Source organism: Vanacampus margaritifer, chromosome 2, assembly GCF_051991255.1.
Source record: "Vanacampus margaritifer isolate UIUO_Vmar chromosome 2, RoL_Vmar_1.0, whole genome shotgun sequence".
NCBI classification, from domain to species: Eukaryota; Metazoa; Chordata; class Actinopteri; order Syngnathiformes; family Syngnathidae; genus Vanacampus; species Vanacampus margaritifer.
In genome coordinates, this window is record NC_135433.1 from 33,125,490 (window position 1) to 33,144,247 (window position 18,758).

Genomic DNA, 18,758 nt, shown 5'->3' on the forward strand with positions numbered 1-18,758 from the left:
CATGTTATGATTTGTTTTGGGGTTGGGTCATTGGGTCATATATGGCTGTTTTGGGGGTTGGGTCATGGGGTTATTGTGTTATGATGTTGTCAGTTGCTTATGCAATTGCTATGTCCCTTATAATGATGATGTATGATGATGATGATGTAATTGCCACTTTTAGTTTGTCAAGATTTATTCGGTTACTATGGCCCTCATGATGATAATGGAGATGTATTTCTTAGTTTGTCTGGCCTTATGCAGTTTCTATGTCCCTTCTTAACTCATTCACTGCCATTGACGGCTATAGAAGTCAAAAATTAATTTGAACGATTTCTATTAGTTTAATTTTTTCCCACTTTTGTTAACAAGAGTATGAAAACATTATATATAAAAAATTCTACATTTAGAAAAGATATAAAATTTGTAATTAATCGTGAGTGAACTATTGAAGTCATGCGATTAATTATAATTGAAGAATTTAATTGTCTGACGTCCCTAATTTTTAATAATATTTTCTTTTTTTAATTAGAGGCATCAGGCAATTACATTTTTTAATTGTAATTAATCACATGACAACTAGTTACCTCAAGATTAATCACAAATTGTATATCTGTTCTAAATGTACAATCATTTTCCCCCCTAGGTTTTCATACTCTTGTTATTAAAAGCGGGAAAAAAATGTGAAACTAATAGAAATAGTTCAAATGAATTTTTGACGTCTATAGCCGTCAATGGCAGTGAATGAGTGAAGATAATGTAGGATAAGGATGCATTAACCACTCAAAGTATTTCTTCTGCCCCCGTGTGATAACCACTCACACAGCTACAAAGTTCTCATCTACCTTTTTTAAATTCTAGTGTTATTTTGGCACACATAACAAACGGTAATGAAATGTTAGAAGTATTAAATAATGGATGTCTGTCTGCTTTAGATGCGGTTGCACCTCTTAGAAATCGAACAAATCACTTTTTTGCCATGGATAGATGACCGAATTTGCAACTTGAGGAGAGAATGCTGGAAGGTAGAACAAAAGTTAAAATCATATCATGAGGAAGTGTGAAAAGCTGGAGAAAAATATTTCTCAGAATTAATTGCAGTGAATCAGCATAATACAAGGTTTCTATTGAAAACAATTGATCGTTTGGTGAACCCACCAGTTGCTGCTACTTTAGCTGCTTCCCAGGCTGATTGTGAGAAGTTTTTAAGATTCTTCTCTGACCATACAGCCTAACATTGGCTATGTTCCACCTTAACGTTGTTAACGTTTCATGTACTCGATTGAATTTGCTTTAATCGCTTTATACCAATTTCTTTTTTAGATCTAATGGACACTGTGTCAAATATGAAACTGTCTTCCAGTCCTTTGGATATTATTCCAACTAGACTTCTTAAGGAAGTCAAGTAATGCTGTCTATTGGTCCGGATTTGCTTTATGTGACAAATAGTTTTCTTTCCTCTGGCTGTGTTCCAGAGTATTTTAAGACTGCCTGTATTCAACCACTTTTAAAGTAGCCTAATCTAGATCCCGCCACCCTTTCTAATTTTAGACTAATATCAAAATTGCCTTTCATCTTCTAGCGGTCGTGGCTCAGTGTGTAGAGACGGTCGTTCAGTAAACCTCTTTGACTGCCAAAAACGTTAAATAACGTTTAGTAAAATCCTATGGAGGAGTGCTAAAGACGTTAAAAGACGTTTGTTTCAAAACAGAGGTGAAACTAACCATTTTCTATTGTTGATTACTCAAAAACGAAATAAGGTAGGAACAAACTTTTTTTTCTTATGAAAGATGAGAGTCCAATCTTTCATTTGGTAGTATGTGTGTTTCCATAGTCCAAACACATAATTTTCTGTGGACCTTGAAAGATCAGTCAAAAGATCAGTCAAAATGCTTAAATCGGCTGGCACCCACGGCATCCCTTTTCTGAAAACGTCTGGCAATCAAAGAGGTAACCAGAAGGTCAGCTGTTTGATCCCCGCTCTCCCCAGGTCGTTGTGTCCTTGGGCAAGGCACTTCACACACATTGCCTCCAGTGCTCCTCACACTGGTGTATGGAAGGTGCGAATGTTTGGTGGTGGTCGAAGGGGCTGAAGGGGCAGCCTCGCTTCCGTCAGCTTGCCCCCAGGCAGCTTTGGCTACTTAAGTAGCTTACTGCCACCACAGTGTGAATGTGTGAGCGCACGAATAATGCAGCCACTGTGAAGCGTCTTTGAGTGTCCAAAAAAGCGCTATATAAATCTGATGTATTATTATTATCTTTTTGGAAAAAGTGGTTGCAAAGCAACATTTAGAAGTGGTGGAAACTAACAATATTTTTGAAAAATTCCAGTCAGGTTTTAGACTTCTTCGGGTCACAAATGACCTTTTCATGAATGGGGACTTTGGTGACTATTCTTTACTGGTACTTTTGGACATTAGTTCTGCATTTGATACAGTCGACCATGTTATTATGATTGATAGACTGAAAACTTGGGTTGGGTTCTCTGGCACTGTTCTGGAATGGTTTACTTACCTATCGGATAGGAAATTTTGGGTTTCCCTGGGTGAACATGTATCCTCACCTATGCAGCTTAATTCTGGTGTACCACAAGGCTCCATTCTGAGGCTTATTTTATTCTCAATTTATATGTTACCGCTGGGATCAATTATTCGCCGTCATAAAATAGCATTTCATTGTTATACTGATGACACTCAGTTATATATTTCGATTTTAGCAATGTGTTGGTATTGCAGGACTGTTTAGCTGATGTTCAAAAGTGGTTGACAAATAATTTCCTGCAATTAAATTCAAACAAAACCGAAGTTATGATAAACAATCAGCTCATGCAGGAGCGCTGCTAGGATATTTTGGGATTTATCCCCAAAAATGTCTCTTTGGTGCTCTTCAGTGGAGGGATCCGCAAGCCTTGCCCTGACGAAGGCCCACCAAGGCAAAACGCGTTGGCAATTTTTAATCAACTGGCCATTTACTTGGGACACCTTTGAGTGCCTCAGTTTTCTCTCTTTTCAGAAGTTATTATATTTGGCCCAAAGGAAGTCTCAGATATGCTACAATCTTTACTTGGCCCTCTTTGTTTTGAACGTTAGACCTTCTCGAAATCTCGGTGTGATATTTGATTCTGAACTGAAGTTTGATATCCATATAAAGAAGCTTGTGCAGTCATGCTACTTGCAACTCCGCAATATTGTTCAAATCAGGTCGGTTCTCTCATTTAAGGATACCGCAAAAAAAATATTCATGCCTTTGTATTGTCAAAACTGGATTATTGTAATTATTTATTTACTTGCTTGATTAAGAATTTTTTGAACCAACTACAAGTAGTTCAAAATTCTGCTGCATGACCACTTACTAGAAACTAGTAAAATAACTCATATCACCCCGATTTTGGCATCTTTACATTGGCTGCCGGTACGATTTAGAATTGATTTTAAAATGTTATTGATAACTTTTAAAGCACTCCATTGCATGGCACCAGAATATATTAGTGAACTTTTAAATCCGAAAAAGATTAAGACCCGCCAATCAAACATTATTAGCAGTTCCAGAGTCCAAGTTAAAAACTAAGGGTGATCGAGCTTTTGTTGTAAAGGCCCCGAGACAACAGCATTCCTAACCATGTTAGAAAGGCGGAGTCTCTAACATCTTTTAAGTCTCTTTTAAATACCTATTTTTTTGTGGCTTGCGTTTTCTGATTGATATTGTTTGACATTTATTGTATTAGTATATTTGTAATGTGTTTGTATTTTATTTGTTTGTAAAGCACCTTGTTGAAAGGTGCTATATAACTAAAATTATTATTATTATTATTATTATTATTATTATTATGTCCCTTTTGAAGATAATGCATGATGAGGGTACATTAGCCACTCTTAGTTTGGTTAGTATTATGCAGTTACTATGTCCCCTGTGAAGATAATGTGGGCAGCTGCTATGCAGTTGCTATGTGCCTACATTAGTCACTCTTATTTTATCATATACATAGGCCTTTATTCTGTCATATAGAATTGTGCATTGCCCTAGCAAGAGTTACTGAATGGCACTTTTGTCAGTACGAGGTTTCTCATCCCTACTCTTCCATGCAAGCTGTTCTTTTATGTGTTCTGCATCCAGCCCTGCTCGCAGTGTTTACTTTGTACATTTGAGTCCTGCAACCAGCCCGCTCAAGGTTCTTAGTCCAGGTTTCTCCGTCAAGTGTTTTCTTCGAGACCATCTTAATCCAGCCCTGGTCTCTGTTGTTAACTTGTACTTTTTGTTTTTGTATATAAAGACACTCTGTTCCTCAACTCCTGCGTCTTGTCTACATTTGGATTCTAACTAGGCACCTCACATGACAATAAATGTATTTCAAAAAGTTGTAATTTAAAATTTTCGTTTATTCTACTTTTGCTTGGGTGGGCTTTCCCTGTGTTTTCTGGCTCCCTTCCACATACTAAAGACATGCATGTTAGGTAAATTGTCTAATGGTTTTAAAAGTAAGTGTGAATGGTTGTTAGACATGACCAGTCCAAGGTGTGACCTGCTGCTCGTCCAGCTGGGTTATGCCACAACTCATCTTCGACCTTAATGAGGACAAATGGTGATGAAAATGGATGGAGGTAGTGTTTTTAAAAATCCAAAGCAAATTTTGACCCACTTTCAATTCCAAATGCCCTCAGGCCACATCAAGTTGGCAGCAAAATAACAAACTAAAAAACTAAAAACATATTTGTTAAAATCCAGAGTGAATTGTGACACACATTTGATCCAAAGTGTCCTCAAATGACTGCAATTCAGGGGCAAAAATATCAAACTGGAAAAATATTGTTTGTGCCTTCAGCGTCACAAGGAAAACCCACCAATAAACAAAACTTGTTGCCAGGCTTAGTTCACATGCAGGGCTTATTCATAACTGCCTGATGGACTTAAGGAAAATTGGCCTTTTGTCGGAGAGACAAGTCAAACAAACAGTGAGGAAGGGAAAAAGTAGTTTTTATTTATATATATATACAGTATATATATATATATATATGTATATATATGCAGCATGTACATTAATTTTCCAACTGCACCACTCACTATGATCATGTATCTACCGTATCATTTTGCAACATAATAAATTAACCAGCGCTATGAGGCATAACGCCACAAATGGTATCCTCTTTCAAGTCCCAACTCCCCGACTAAATTTGCCACAATTTATAGCCTGACCTTGAATGTGAGCGGGTAGTTGACCCGGGACAAAGTGACAGAATGTGCATGTATCGATTGGCCACCCAGGAAAGCTTGGTGGCGGCTAACTCTGAAGCTTGTTTACGATTGTGTAATAAACAGCTTGTTGCACACAATAGTCAAATTGTGACGACCATAACACCTTCCAGGTACTTCACACTCAAGTATCACACTCTGTACATGTGTTTTGCAAAGCTGGGAATAGGAGGCATAACATACAAGTATTATGACCAAATGTCAAATGCCTAATAAATGTAACACTTGCCCATTAAACATACAGTACGTGAGGTTATTGTGCCAAATCTCTTGAATGCAACAGCTCCACTCAACTGGATGCAATCTTTTCAAATGATGTTTAAGTAGGCAATAACTTTCTGAGACGCCTGCAATAGTGAGCCAGTGTGCTTACTGAGGTTTTCCCCCGCTGGAATCCTTTTCCTCAAAGTGCTTTGTTTGTAACCGTGGCTGCACTCTGTGCTCACATTTTCCTGGATCGACGGGGCCTTTCGAGGTAAAATCTAAAAATGCAAAGCTTTCAGGGAAAAAAAGGAACTCAAACACTAGTGTGGAAATACTTGCCAGACGAGAAGAACGTGAAATACTTTAGAATCAACAAACTCATAGGGGAATAACTGTTGCATCATTTTGTGGGCTTGAGGTTTGGGAAAGATGTTTTTGAATACCATGATACTACTCTGAAACACTTAAAAGAAAGGAAAAAAACGGAACCATCTGCCATTGAATTCTTTTATTGTTTTATCTGGGATGTCCAGCATTCTCTCACATTAGAAAAACATGCATTTCAGGTTAATTTGCTCTAAATTGTTCATAGGTCGGAATGATTTTTGCCTACTCGAGTTGTGTCAGAAATGTTCCAGGACTGGCGTTACAAAAGATAGCTTTCAAACGTAAACAATGACTTTGTGGGCCAGACGAACAACCAGCACGTCTACAAAGAGACGTTTGCTTTGTTCGAAAAGGCGAGTTGTGGTAGGACAACTCGTGGCTGCTTCACCATGACAACGTGCCTGCTCAGCGTTCAACGTTTACTGGCCGAGAACAACGACGCCATGCTGGAGCAATCTTCCAAACCACCCATGATTATTTTCCTCTTTCTCCAACTCAAGGCGGGTCATCAAGAGGACACGATTTGAGTATGCAGATGACAGCCAGATGGCGGTGACAATGGAGACATAGAAAATCCCGGAAGGATCCTTCCTTTCAACTCCAAGGGGTTTACTTGAAAGGAGAAAAAAATGGAGAGCTATATGTGCCGGCAAATTCAGATTTTCATGCAACACAAAGCTCTCGGCACGTGGTTGCAAGTTTAAAAGCAGCCGTGACCACTCCCACAGCGGGTAAGCACGAACATCTTTACCAGGTAAAAAAGCACGAAGCGCCTCTTACTGTTCAAATTCAACAAGGAAACAGTGAGTAATTCTGCGAAAACATAATGAATCGAGACAGAGCTCACCTGTTTTCTGAAGCCTAGCTGTGATTGGTTGTTACCTGAGACCTAAGCAACATTGATGTCATCTTCAGTCAACAGCAAGTGGCAAAATGGCCGCCCCCTGACATGGATAAAAATGGCTGGATTTTGCTGCTTAACACATATTCCACAAACGCAATAACCAGAATACCATATATAGACTGGTGGGGCTGCATAGGATATATAATTGCCCCCCCAATACAAAATTGTGTTGACTTGCCCTTTAAAATGCCATTTCTGATAACCAGACATGTCCCTGTGACACTCACCACTTCATCTGAAACAAACCCTCAATTGAAAACAGCATTTTCTTGCGCAAGACACTGTCATTTAGAGCTATCAGCACCTTTCTCACCTTGCGGCGCCCCAGCTGATAACTCACTAACTTATCGCAGGTTCACCCTCATACAGTGAACACTTAACCCTCAAAGGCCACCATATAGGATATAGGTGCTGGGATATGGCCATGTAAGGTAGTGTCACAATTTAGAGCGGGGTTCAATAAACATTTTGGGCTTACTGTTGCTAATAATGATAATCCTGATGCCAATTAAACACAACATAACGTAATGAGTGATTATAAGACTGATTAACTTAACATGAAAATAGAAAAGTCTGAAAGCAAGTGCACAAATTCAGGAAAAGGCTCCACTAGAACTCAACATCAACAAATGCTCGAGTCAGCAGATGTGATTCAGAGAGTGATAAAGCTTTACCTGTACCGACTTCAGGTTGTTCAAAGGTTCCGAGCGGAAGATTATGATGTTCAACAACCTAAAGTCAAAGTTGAACTTTGTAGTTACATGGAGGATAAAAGGCAAACTCATGTGCTTGGCGGTCTTCCCGCTTTGCCATTTTTCATGTTGCGCCGGCATTCCTGAGACTCGTAGCGCACATATTTTAGCTGTCAAACAAGCCACGTGAATCTTCCACACAATCTTGCAGAGGGTGGCACAAATCCAATGCTGGAGGACACATTTGCCGAGCAACACGCACGCACGCGGCACACACGCATTAACCTGATTTTCTGATTTTCTTGCGTCAGTAGCAGCCTGTTTGCTCCAAGATGTTTCTCCTTTACAGTGCGATAACAACAAAACGTTAGCTGTTGATGCAACTGAAAACTCATATTCACTAAGGTGCATTTTTAATGACAAATCATCAAATCACAATGAAGACCTGAGGCCATCTTTATCCTGAAGAACAAGGAGGGAAGTCAAAGTAAGGAGTAAATACACGGAAGAAGTGTGCCCTGTCGTTGACCACTCTTTTCAAATACAGAGCTCAGGTTGCATGGTGATATATAATATTTGGCAGAACTACGCGGCAGCTCGCACCCTGGTAGTACACTGTGATATTTACCTCACGCTGGCCTGCCTATGTTGTAACCCTTGCTCGAGGTCAAGGGTGAATCTGTGGCTGAATGCGGCAAGGAATGTTCCATAGAAGGCAGCTGAACCTGACTGTGATTTACGCGCACAAAACAAGAAGACATTTTAATAATAACAAGTCAAATAAATGTACTCTTCTTAAGGCCTATAGAATGGGCTTACTGTATAGTCTTAGAAATGTAAGCAATAAAATGTTAGTAAGGATATTTGGTAGCAGCTTTTTACATGATCTGGCAAATTTGAGTACACCTCTAATATTTATTCCGATATGTTACCTCATCATCATCAATTTGATTGATCTATGAGTGATGGTAATTTTTTTTACATGTCATTCCTCCTCACAGGTGTTGTAAACCATTAATCTGACCAACGACAACGGTCAGTGCTTATTTAACATTGCTACATTTGTGTAAAAAAACATTTCAGTTGTTTTCAGGAATAACATTTGATTTGAGATCATGGAGAAACCTCCAAGTGCGCTCGTGATGACACATTAATGACACCCTGACTTTAAAAACAGGAGCGAACACTTGGCCAACATGCTAACGCAGCTAACAGGTACACCGTCATCACGTCATTTGACTTTTTCTTTGCATTTTGTGTGACTTTTGCTCATCATAGCGCCCCTACTAGATGATATATAATGATGATGATGATGTAATGTTGAACTAATAACCCAACCTGCTCAATTTTTGTTAATTTTTTATTTTTTTGTCAATGTAGACTGCTGACAATGCTGACAATTTAGCTAGTAAGCAAATCATGCTAGCAGCTAACTTTGCAGCTAAAGCCACTGTTTGCTGCTATTTGTGTTGGCAGAACAGATGAACTGAAAACTTATTATAAATTGTTGTTGCTTATTACTGTAACTAATAAATGACACTTGTAGAACTGTTGCACAAAAGCAATATTCCATGTGAGGCTGACATGTACTGTATATAATCATCGATGTGATTACCTTCAAATGACATATAACCTTGAGTGTGATAGTAATTCTGGTATATCTTCGTGGGACAATACTGTAGAAATTACACTTCGCTAAAGTACAACTTGTAAGCGTAAATTTACTGTCCCCTCAAAACAAATTATCACACAGCCATTAAAGTCTAAACCACAGACAACATAAGTGAGTACTGGGCCCCAAGTGAAAATGATCAAATTGGGCCCATTTTTCCTCCCCACTGTCATGTGACTGGTTAGTGTTACAAAGTTTCAGGTGTACTTTATAACACATATATTGGTCACGGTTGGAGGGCAAACGGTTGGGGTGGGGGCGGTATCCTAGTGCCCACTTCACGGCGCAGATGTGCTTCTGTCATGTCAAAACTGTATACAGTGTTTCTTGCGGGTTCATCTTTCGCGTTTTTTTTTTTTTTTTACAGCGTGCTTCTCTTGTTCGTTTTTTTTTTTTTTTTTTTTTTTTTACAGTGTATGCACGCGCCGTTCGTTGCCGCCTTCAGACGGCTCAGCGCGCCGTCTGCCACCTGCCCCCTGCGCCGGCCACAGCGCTTGAGTGGAGTCTCACGTGCACCCTGTCCGGCCTCATGTTAAAATTAAAATTAAAAATTAAAATTGTCCGCCCAGAACCAAGCAGTTGTTTCCGTTGACAGCTCAGCAGGTCATGCGTCCACCAACTGCCGCATGGTTCACGCGGGCCCCCCGGCCACGAGCGCTCGAGTGGAGTTTCGGGGGCACAGCGGCGATGCGGTCCTGGTCAAAATGGGCTTACGTGTCCTGCCTCGTATCGTCATCATTAACATTAAGATTGTCCGCCCCGAACCAGTCGTGGCTGTTTGAAAATCATCGGTGTCCTGCGTCCCGGAGATAAAGGGCCGACAAACTACGGATTTTTACCCGGGATGGGAACCACCGCAGACAAGGTAACTCTTTGAAAATCCTCGTTGTCCTGGAGTTCTATGGCCAGCGGTATCTCCCCAGCCCTACGTCCTACCGGGGGAATACGACGAGACCTTGCCAATGGTGTATGGCCCGTCACGTTCCGACCTTGCCTGTCGTGTTCGCGACCTGGTGATAGAGGCCCGACAGTTTCCCAATTTCATGCCCTGGAACGCTCGTGCGTCCGCCACCGCCCCATGGCTCACCCCGAGATTACACCGTATGCGTGTGCATTGTTGATCCACTTCGCCGATTTCTTTTCTTTTCCAGCTTGTTCATATTACACCAGCTGCGTATGCGCTGCGGATCGACATCCGACCAGCTTGTCGTGCAGAGACCGAATAGACCCAATGCGCTCCCGAGCCTCCCGGTCAAAATGGATTTCTCAGCCTCGTATCCTCATCATTAAAATTAAGAGTGTAATTTCTAACAGCTTTTGTTGTTGTTGTTGTGTGTGTGTTTTTTTAATTACTTTTATTTTTTTAGGAAAACATACCGGCCAGGTAAAAGGGATCGATCGCCGTTATATTTTTGTTTCTCAAATAAATGTTTTGGATATTAGTTTAATTCTATTTTATTGTTATTATTATTATTTTAAAATCTATAAAGGTTTGAACACTGAGAGTGTATAAGCCTAATGTATTTAAATAAGAGATACAGTATGTGAGAAAATGAAAACGCCTATCAAGAAAAGTACACGTATTAAGTGTGTGGTGAGGTATTAAACGAAAAAACATATATAATAAATGAAAATATCTACATCATTAATGGGAAAAAAATGAACGCGGATTTCCAGTATCGTGGGTAGTTTTTGGAACGTAACACCCGCGAGAAATGAGGGAACACTGCACATACTGTACATACAGTACATACATACATACATACATACATACATACATAAAACTGTCTGTTGTAGTGTGCGACTGGCGTGTAGCATTTGAAGGGAATGAAAGGAGCCATTTTGATTGGCAATAATTTAAGTCAGCTTTGACCACTCCCACAGCAGTGCAGTTCTCCCTTTCTCAGGTCCACCAGCCTTAAATTGTCTGAAATGACAAACTTGCCTCCGCGCAGTTATGTCACACAATACGCAGGATTTGCAATGGTCTCAAAAATAGAGCCTTACTTACTTACTTGTCTGACCACAATAGCTTGATGAGACTAGACTAAATGCAAATTCTGCAGAAATTGTGTGGGAATGCTGAAAGCTAAATGCTAATAGCTGAATGCTAATAGCCGAAGTAAATTGAAAGATAAATTATGTGAAAATTATAAAGAATTAATTGTAGTTGAAAGATAAATGAATAAAAAGAACACTTGAACCCGGGAGGTGTGAATTTTTGAAACAAGTTGAAATTTATATGGAAAAGAGTTATCTGAAAGTACCCTCCATTTATTTAGATGGAAAAGTAATAATATGCTGTGGAAAAATTTATCAAAAAAAATCACTCAATAGTGCCACCTAGGCATGGAGTACGCTCCATTCATTTAGATGGAAAAATTGAACTATGATAGTCTGTTGGTATACATGTAAATCCGCTAGCATAAGGGGTGTGGAAAGTGGGACTTACAAAAAGTTCAATGTCAGTCCCATTGAAAATGAATGTGGAAAAGTTTATATTAAACGTTAAATTATGCGAGTACTGTAAATAATGTGGAATGACTGAATAATGACTGCAGCAAATGAGATGCTTTCACATTGCCTGGGAAAATAAAAGCAGCACGCTAATATATCAGGCATAATTTACATGGATTTGAGATATTTGATCTTGCTTTGATTTTCTGCAGCATGAGAACAAACAGTATTTGCCGTTTCACCTTATTCATGTGTCCTTGTGCTGTCAATTCAATTAGGATTCTTTGCTATCAATAAACAGCAGGGAATGGGATGAATCCGGCTTCTTCAGAAATCAAACATCACATGCTCGTCCTATGATGCCCTTCATGGCGGAAGTAAGCAATAGAACGGTAAGACAACAGTGTCACCCCTGTTCTTGCTGAGCTTCTTGAGCAGCAAAGTGCCGAGATAAAATGAACATCTCATGTGTCCTTTATCTGGAATGTGAGCAAACTTTTAACTGCAAAACCACGATACTGAGCCCCGGTCAAATCGCAAAGCTCATTTTTAGTCTTCAATGAACCTAATAATGCGTGTTTTTGGAATGTAGGAGGAAGACCATGCAAACACCACAAAAAAAGGCTGAAGCTGTGCCTCAAACCCCAAACCAGGGCTCTACACTAACTTTTGCATTGGTAGCACTTGTGCAACGTATATCTAGCGGAAAAAAACGGAATTTCTACCTTACTTTAGTCTTCCATCTTTGTGTTACAGGCACACACTCGTGGTCGACAACGAGGCGCTCTAAAGTGGGCATGCCACTTTGAAGGCTTGGTCTAATTTTTAGGGGGGGATCCCTATTTTTGCTCTTCCATATTTCTCTCTGTCATGTACGCGCACTCACGGCTGACAACGAGGCGTTCTGAAGTGGGTACGCCAGTAGATTATCTGAAGAAAAGATGCATTTTCGGGGTATAGGCTTAACTAGAACGTTAATAAGTGCACACCAAAATTGTGAAGGATAACTGGTGAGGCGAACAACGGCACTCAAGTTATTATAGAATGTTATGGGGGACACCAAAGTGAGTCAAACGTTGCTGTTTATACACTCCCCCAAAATCTGGAAAACGGAAATGGTGAAATACAGTTCAACATTTTACTGTATTGTATATCTATAATTCACAATTGAGTACTATGTGTACATAGTTCTGGATATTTGCACGTGTTTTCATTTTCAGCAATTATCTTCAAATGTGTACCTTTATAAGGTCTACCTTTCTGAACTCACTTTACAGGGTCTTTAATAAATTGTTGGATTTCAAAGTATCCCTTGCATCCATTTTATTTATGAGACCCTTGGAAGAAAAAGTCCAACACCCACACCTCAGAACTGCGTCAGACAGATGTGCTAACCAGTAGTCCACCTTATAACTCGTACACATCTATTTTTACACACAGCCATGTTTGAAGAATTTCACTTCCAAATGTTTGCGTTATCTCTGAAACAAAAATAAATGACCCCTTATTTCGAGTATTTCTTACCCCACCTAGAATCCCGCTTGACCTTTCTCCTGCATCATTGAGTAAACATGCAGCAAACACGACAGCCGGCGATATTCCAGCTCCTTCCAGAGCCACTGTTTACATTTGAGTGACATTAAACAACAGCCCACCTCACTTTGTGTGTGGAGTTTCTACAGAGTGTCTGGGAGCAGAGGGGCAAACCAAACAGCTTTGTTCCGTGGCAATGACTGGCAAAAATGACAGAGGTGGGTCAATATCACTATCAAGTGCCTTTGGGGTCTTCATCAGAATCACACAGTCATCATGAAAATGGAACAGGCTAATGAAAGAAGTATTGTCATTGTCATTTTGATCATGTATTTTCTACTCCTCATAATCATATTGAACATTTTACATGTGACCGCCCTGTCATTATGGAGTGGCAGTTACCCCATAATGACAGGCTGGAGATGCAAGATGTGCTTTTAGGGAAACCCTCTGATGTTGTCAGTGACATCACAACCAGCATTTTGTCTTTCTTCAATGGAGGCGGAAACAGTGGATAGTTGAAGTATAGATGTTAACACTTAAGTTTCGAAATATTTCATTATATAATGTGTGTAGTCTATATATATATATATATATATATATATATATATATATATACATATCATAAAATGCTAACATTGGCCAAAATGGCCACCCTGCCACTGTTCATCCTGCCAGCATGTTCACGTATATTGCTGTTTGCATGTATATTAATTAATTAATTAATTATGAAGATAAATGGAAAATCTTACTTGACTGTATGAAATGGGGGAGCTGCAATAATGACTAAGATGGCTAAAGTAATTTAAAAAAAAAAAAAAGGCATAGAACTCATACTTATTTAGCTTTTGTACTTTTCACTTTACTTTAGCAGACACAAAAATGGGCATAAATTATATTATAAAATGGTATTCAATTATATACAATACCCATTACAATACACATGGTGACAACTTGGTACGAATGGGGGGAAAACACAAAATAAAATAGATTACCACTTAAAAAAAAAAATTACATAGGAATGCTTGAACTGAGAAAAAAACATTACATATTACATGTCGCATGTTGTTTAATTATTACCAAGCGTTGGCTCGACTTTTACGCTACCTCAGCATGTTTGCTAACATTATGAACTGCTGGAATTATTTATTTTTCGCTATCACAACGTGGTTCCATTGATTTGCTAACGTTGTGACGTCACTAACAATAAATGCTGAATGATCTCATTTCCGCAATCATGTTTCCATAGATATGCTAACACTGTGAACTAGCTAAAAACGAAGAAGCTAAATTAGCTAATTTACGCAATCACCAGAATGCTTTTCAATACATTGCTAACATTGTGAACTGACAAAAAAAATAATAATAATAAATAAAAGCTAAATTAGCTAATGCTAACAAGTGAAAAACTACACCTTACTTGTACAGTATGTGTTTGTTTTTTTAGATTAGACAGAGAATATTTGAACACTGGCAGCTGGTACCTTTTAGGAATATCTTGATTCCCCAAATTTATTGGCAACATCATTCATGTCCCTGGTTCATGTTCCTCCATATTGCTGCTGTCCCTTTTCCCCCTACCATTTAAAAACCCTGAATCCAGAATTTGTCAATATCGCATGTCCTCATGTTGCCGAATGAGCTTGTTGAGGCAAAATACATGGCATCAATTATTATTTACCCTGCCTCCAAAAATGTTCCCAGCTCCTCTATTACGACGCTGCACGTCCAAACCTCAGCAACTGGAAAGGTGCCCAGGAAAACATCAATAACATTCCTCTGCCTCTCACATGCATGAACACATACACACATGCACAAGCGCACACAAATACATACACACACCACACCCCCCTGTTTATGCACGGGCAGCCCCCAACCCTGACCAATCCGCGGGCTTTGCTGTAAAACAACAGGGGAATCTGCCATGTCGACATGGTGTACCCTGGTACTTTTCCACAGTGAAATGAGAAGCAGGGGGTGGGGTTGAGGGTTCTAATGTATTTATGTTTGTTTTGTGCATTTATTACTTAACATTCCATATAGGCAAGGCACACTATGATCAATCCCTCGCAGTGAAAATGTCTTTGTTCTTCTATCAAGCATGCGCTGGCTGGGGCTCAACGTCGGATCTGTTTTACTCTTTGGTAGCCGGACATTTACTCAAGAAACTGGATTAAGCATTACAAATAATAAAAGGCTTATAAAAGGACAAAAAAGGAAAAGAACAAAGTGTAACTGTTGTCTGTCTTCTGTACAATCTGATATCACTCACTAATTGTGTGGATGCTACGACTAAAGCTTTCCACCCCAAACTTAATCCATTTAGCCGGCACCGATTGAGCATGCATTCTTAAGTTTTGTACAACAAGGCTACCATTCTTGTCAGCACCCTGCGGACACTAATAGAATTAGAACATGACTGACTTTGAGCAGACGGACATAAAAGACACAAAACAAGCTCAGTCCCTCCGTTTTGTAACAGGAGTATGTTAGAACGACGGTGACAATTTCTTGACAATTGACTTGCTGTTGAAACAGTCATCAACAGAAATAGCTGTTCTATAGTTGTACTTATTGTAAAAATGAGAATATAATAGTCTAGGTTAACTAGTTTGCTGGTATGGAGCAATGGTGGCCTGGCCAGGACACCTCTCCAGTTGTGTTGGCAAGGTTGCGAAGCTGAAGAGACATTGTCTATAATATATTCAGAAATATATACTGTTTTTTATTATTTGCTTGTTTGAAGAGGAATATAAAAACACATAATTGTTCCATAACTTTTCATTTAATTTTAAATTAAAATGTCAGTTTGATTTAAAATCAAAATAGTCAATTTAATGTACCTAATCATGCAATTGCATTTTATGTTTTAAATGTGATTTTGTATTTAAAATATTTATTTATGTATTTATTTTATTTCATAATATATTTATTTTGCCTTTTTTATGCGTTTGATTAATTAGCCATTTTTTCATATTTTAATCTAGTTATTTTTGTAAATGTCAAAGTTTAATTTATTTCCCAATTAAAACTGTAGTTTTAATATAATAGTTAATTTATTTTTTATTTTATTCTTTAATGTATTTTTCTTTAATATTTTAATTTTCTGTATCAATTCTATAGTGTATTTTGTAATGTTATATATTTGCTTATTTATGCACATTTTATCCAAATGGTGATTTTTTTATTCTAAATTGAAATTGCTGTTTTGATATGTGTTCATTTTATTTTTATTTTATTATTCATGTTTTGCTTCTATTTAATGTTGTGTTTTTAATGCATGCTATTGTATAATCTAATTTGTATTTATTATTTTATGTATTTGTTTACATATTTTTATTTAGATGTTATTTTTATAATAAATGTACAAATATGTTAATTTAATGTGAAATTAATTTTAAATTAAAATTGTAAATTCTGATGTGAATGTTTTGAGAAAACTTAATGTTATTGTTTTTTATTCCATTTCAATTCTTTATGATTTCTTTTATTCAATTCTTAATTTAATTGTTGTTAATTGTTTGTCATTTGTAGTTGTATGGTTTCATTTTAAATTAGATTTGTATGTAATTAGTCTTTTCATTTTTACTTAGAATTTTTAATTCAACATTCCAATTAAAATTTAATGAGACAGTGTGTAGTTTCTATAGTGTAGAATTTAGTGCTATATAGTGGTGAACTAAATACAATGCAACGACCAAAGTTCGAAATGTGTGCATTTTGAAGCCCATGCCCAATTGCGCCTCAGCAAGACCACACCTTGCAAGCCTACCACCAATTACTACATTTGCTAAGTTGGTCTCCTTCAGGTATCCGTAGCAGAAAGATGGCGGCGAAACAAGTCATCTTCCTGTCAGGAGTGGCGCAACCTATGTAATATAATTAGCGATTACTAAATCTACAATTACATCTTAAATTTTTTTTACATTGATGTGATATAACTTTTTTTTTTGCATATTATTGAAATTAATAGTGTGTTTTTAAATTAATTAACATTGAAAAAACACTTCAATCTTGTCTTTTACTTGTTGACCTCTCTTATGGGGAATTTCAACTTACATGGTGCTTTATATATCCCTTGTCTATAACTATGAGTTTGTTTGTTTTTAAAGTGCCCTATAACTGAAGTTGCATTGATTTGAGTTGGGTGATTCCAACCAGTATAGCCTATTGTAGATATGCTATAAATCAGGGGCGTCAAATATACGGCATGCGGGCCGGATGAGGCCAGCAAAGGGGTTTAATCCGGCACGTGAGATAATTTTGTAAAGTAAAAAAAATAGTAGTTGGACCAATTAATCAGATGGCCACAATCAAAACCTATAAATTTGTAATTTCACAAACAATCCTCAGATGAGCAATGCAACTTGTACATGGAATTGCCCTGGATGTCATTATTTGACACACTTGACAACATTTGTTTAAAAAATAAAATAAAATCATAGACCGACATAAACGTGTTAAATATGACACAAATTCAATTACTGGTAACATAAATGTCCTTATAACTTCATTAACTGCATCAGTCACACAATGCATTCTGGGAACAATATACTGTATATGTAAAACAGGTAGATATAACACGCCCGGAACTCATACAGGCAAAGTATTGCTGCGTTCCATTTGTATTTGTGTTCTTTTTTGGAAGAATGTAATTACAGTTAAGCCCCATGATAGAGGACTGGCCCACAAATAGCGAAAATCTGCGTATAATTGACGGCAATTGATTTTAACTCATTCACTGCCATTGACGGCTATAAACGTCAAAAACAATAATTTTAACTATTTCTATTAGTTTTTAAAATGTTCCACTTTTGTTAACAATTGTATAAAACATAGACATTTTTTTTATTGTACATTTAGGACAGATATGAAATGTGTGATTAATCGTTAACTAGTGAAGTCATGCGATTAATTACAATAAAAAAATGCCTTTCATTTTTGATCATGTTTTTTTAATATATAAATTTATGGCAGTAAATGAGTTAAGTTATATACCATGATGGCCCGCTTGGTAATATATTTTCCTCCATGTGGCCCTTGAGCTAATATGAGTTTGACACCCCGGCTATAAATGAATGGCAAAACTCAACAGACGGGAATTTAGAAGTAAATAGATGAATGAAAATCTCTTTCATTTGAATGTTATTTTTAATTTTTACAACTCTGCAAATATGAAAGACATTTTGAAGGTCTGCTTGAAGGCACCAGTAGCACTTGCTTGATGCATGAGGGTCATGTGAATAATGATGCAAAGGCTGCATACCACCTGCAAGTCAACTCCCTGTTAGCCTTGGACATCCGTAATTAAAGCGGCTCAAAGTTCAAAACATACAGCTCGCATGGACTTTCCATACTCACCGGAGTGTTTCAACACGGTGAACAACATGCACCTCGGCAACAGCTGCTAAAATAAGACACTGGGTCACTACGCTATAAATAAAAACGCTAGGGCTTCTTTAGTCAAAGCTTTAGTTTTGCGGTAAATGAGAGAATCTTGTAAACAGATCAAGTCAAGTTGCTGGATTTCTTTCTTTTTTTTTTGTTCATGTTGTTGCTGTAATTCTGCTCTCAAGTGCAAGGTTGCTTGAAGAGGAATGAATACCTGGCCCCTTCCCCCTCCGGCTATATGTGTGTGTGAAAACCAAACTAGTTTCAGAGTCATATTTTACTGACGTGACCT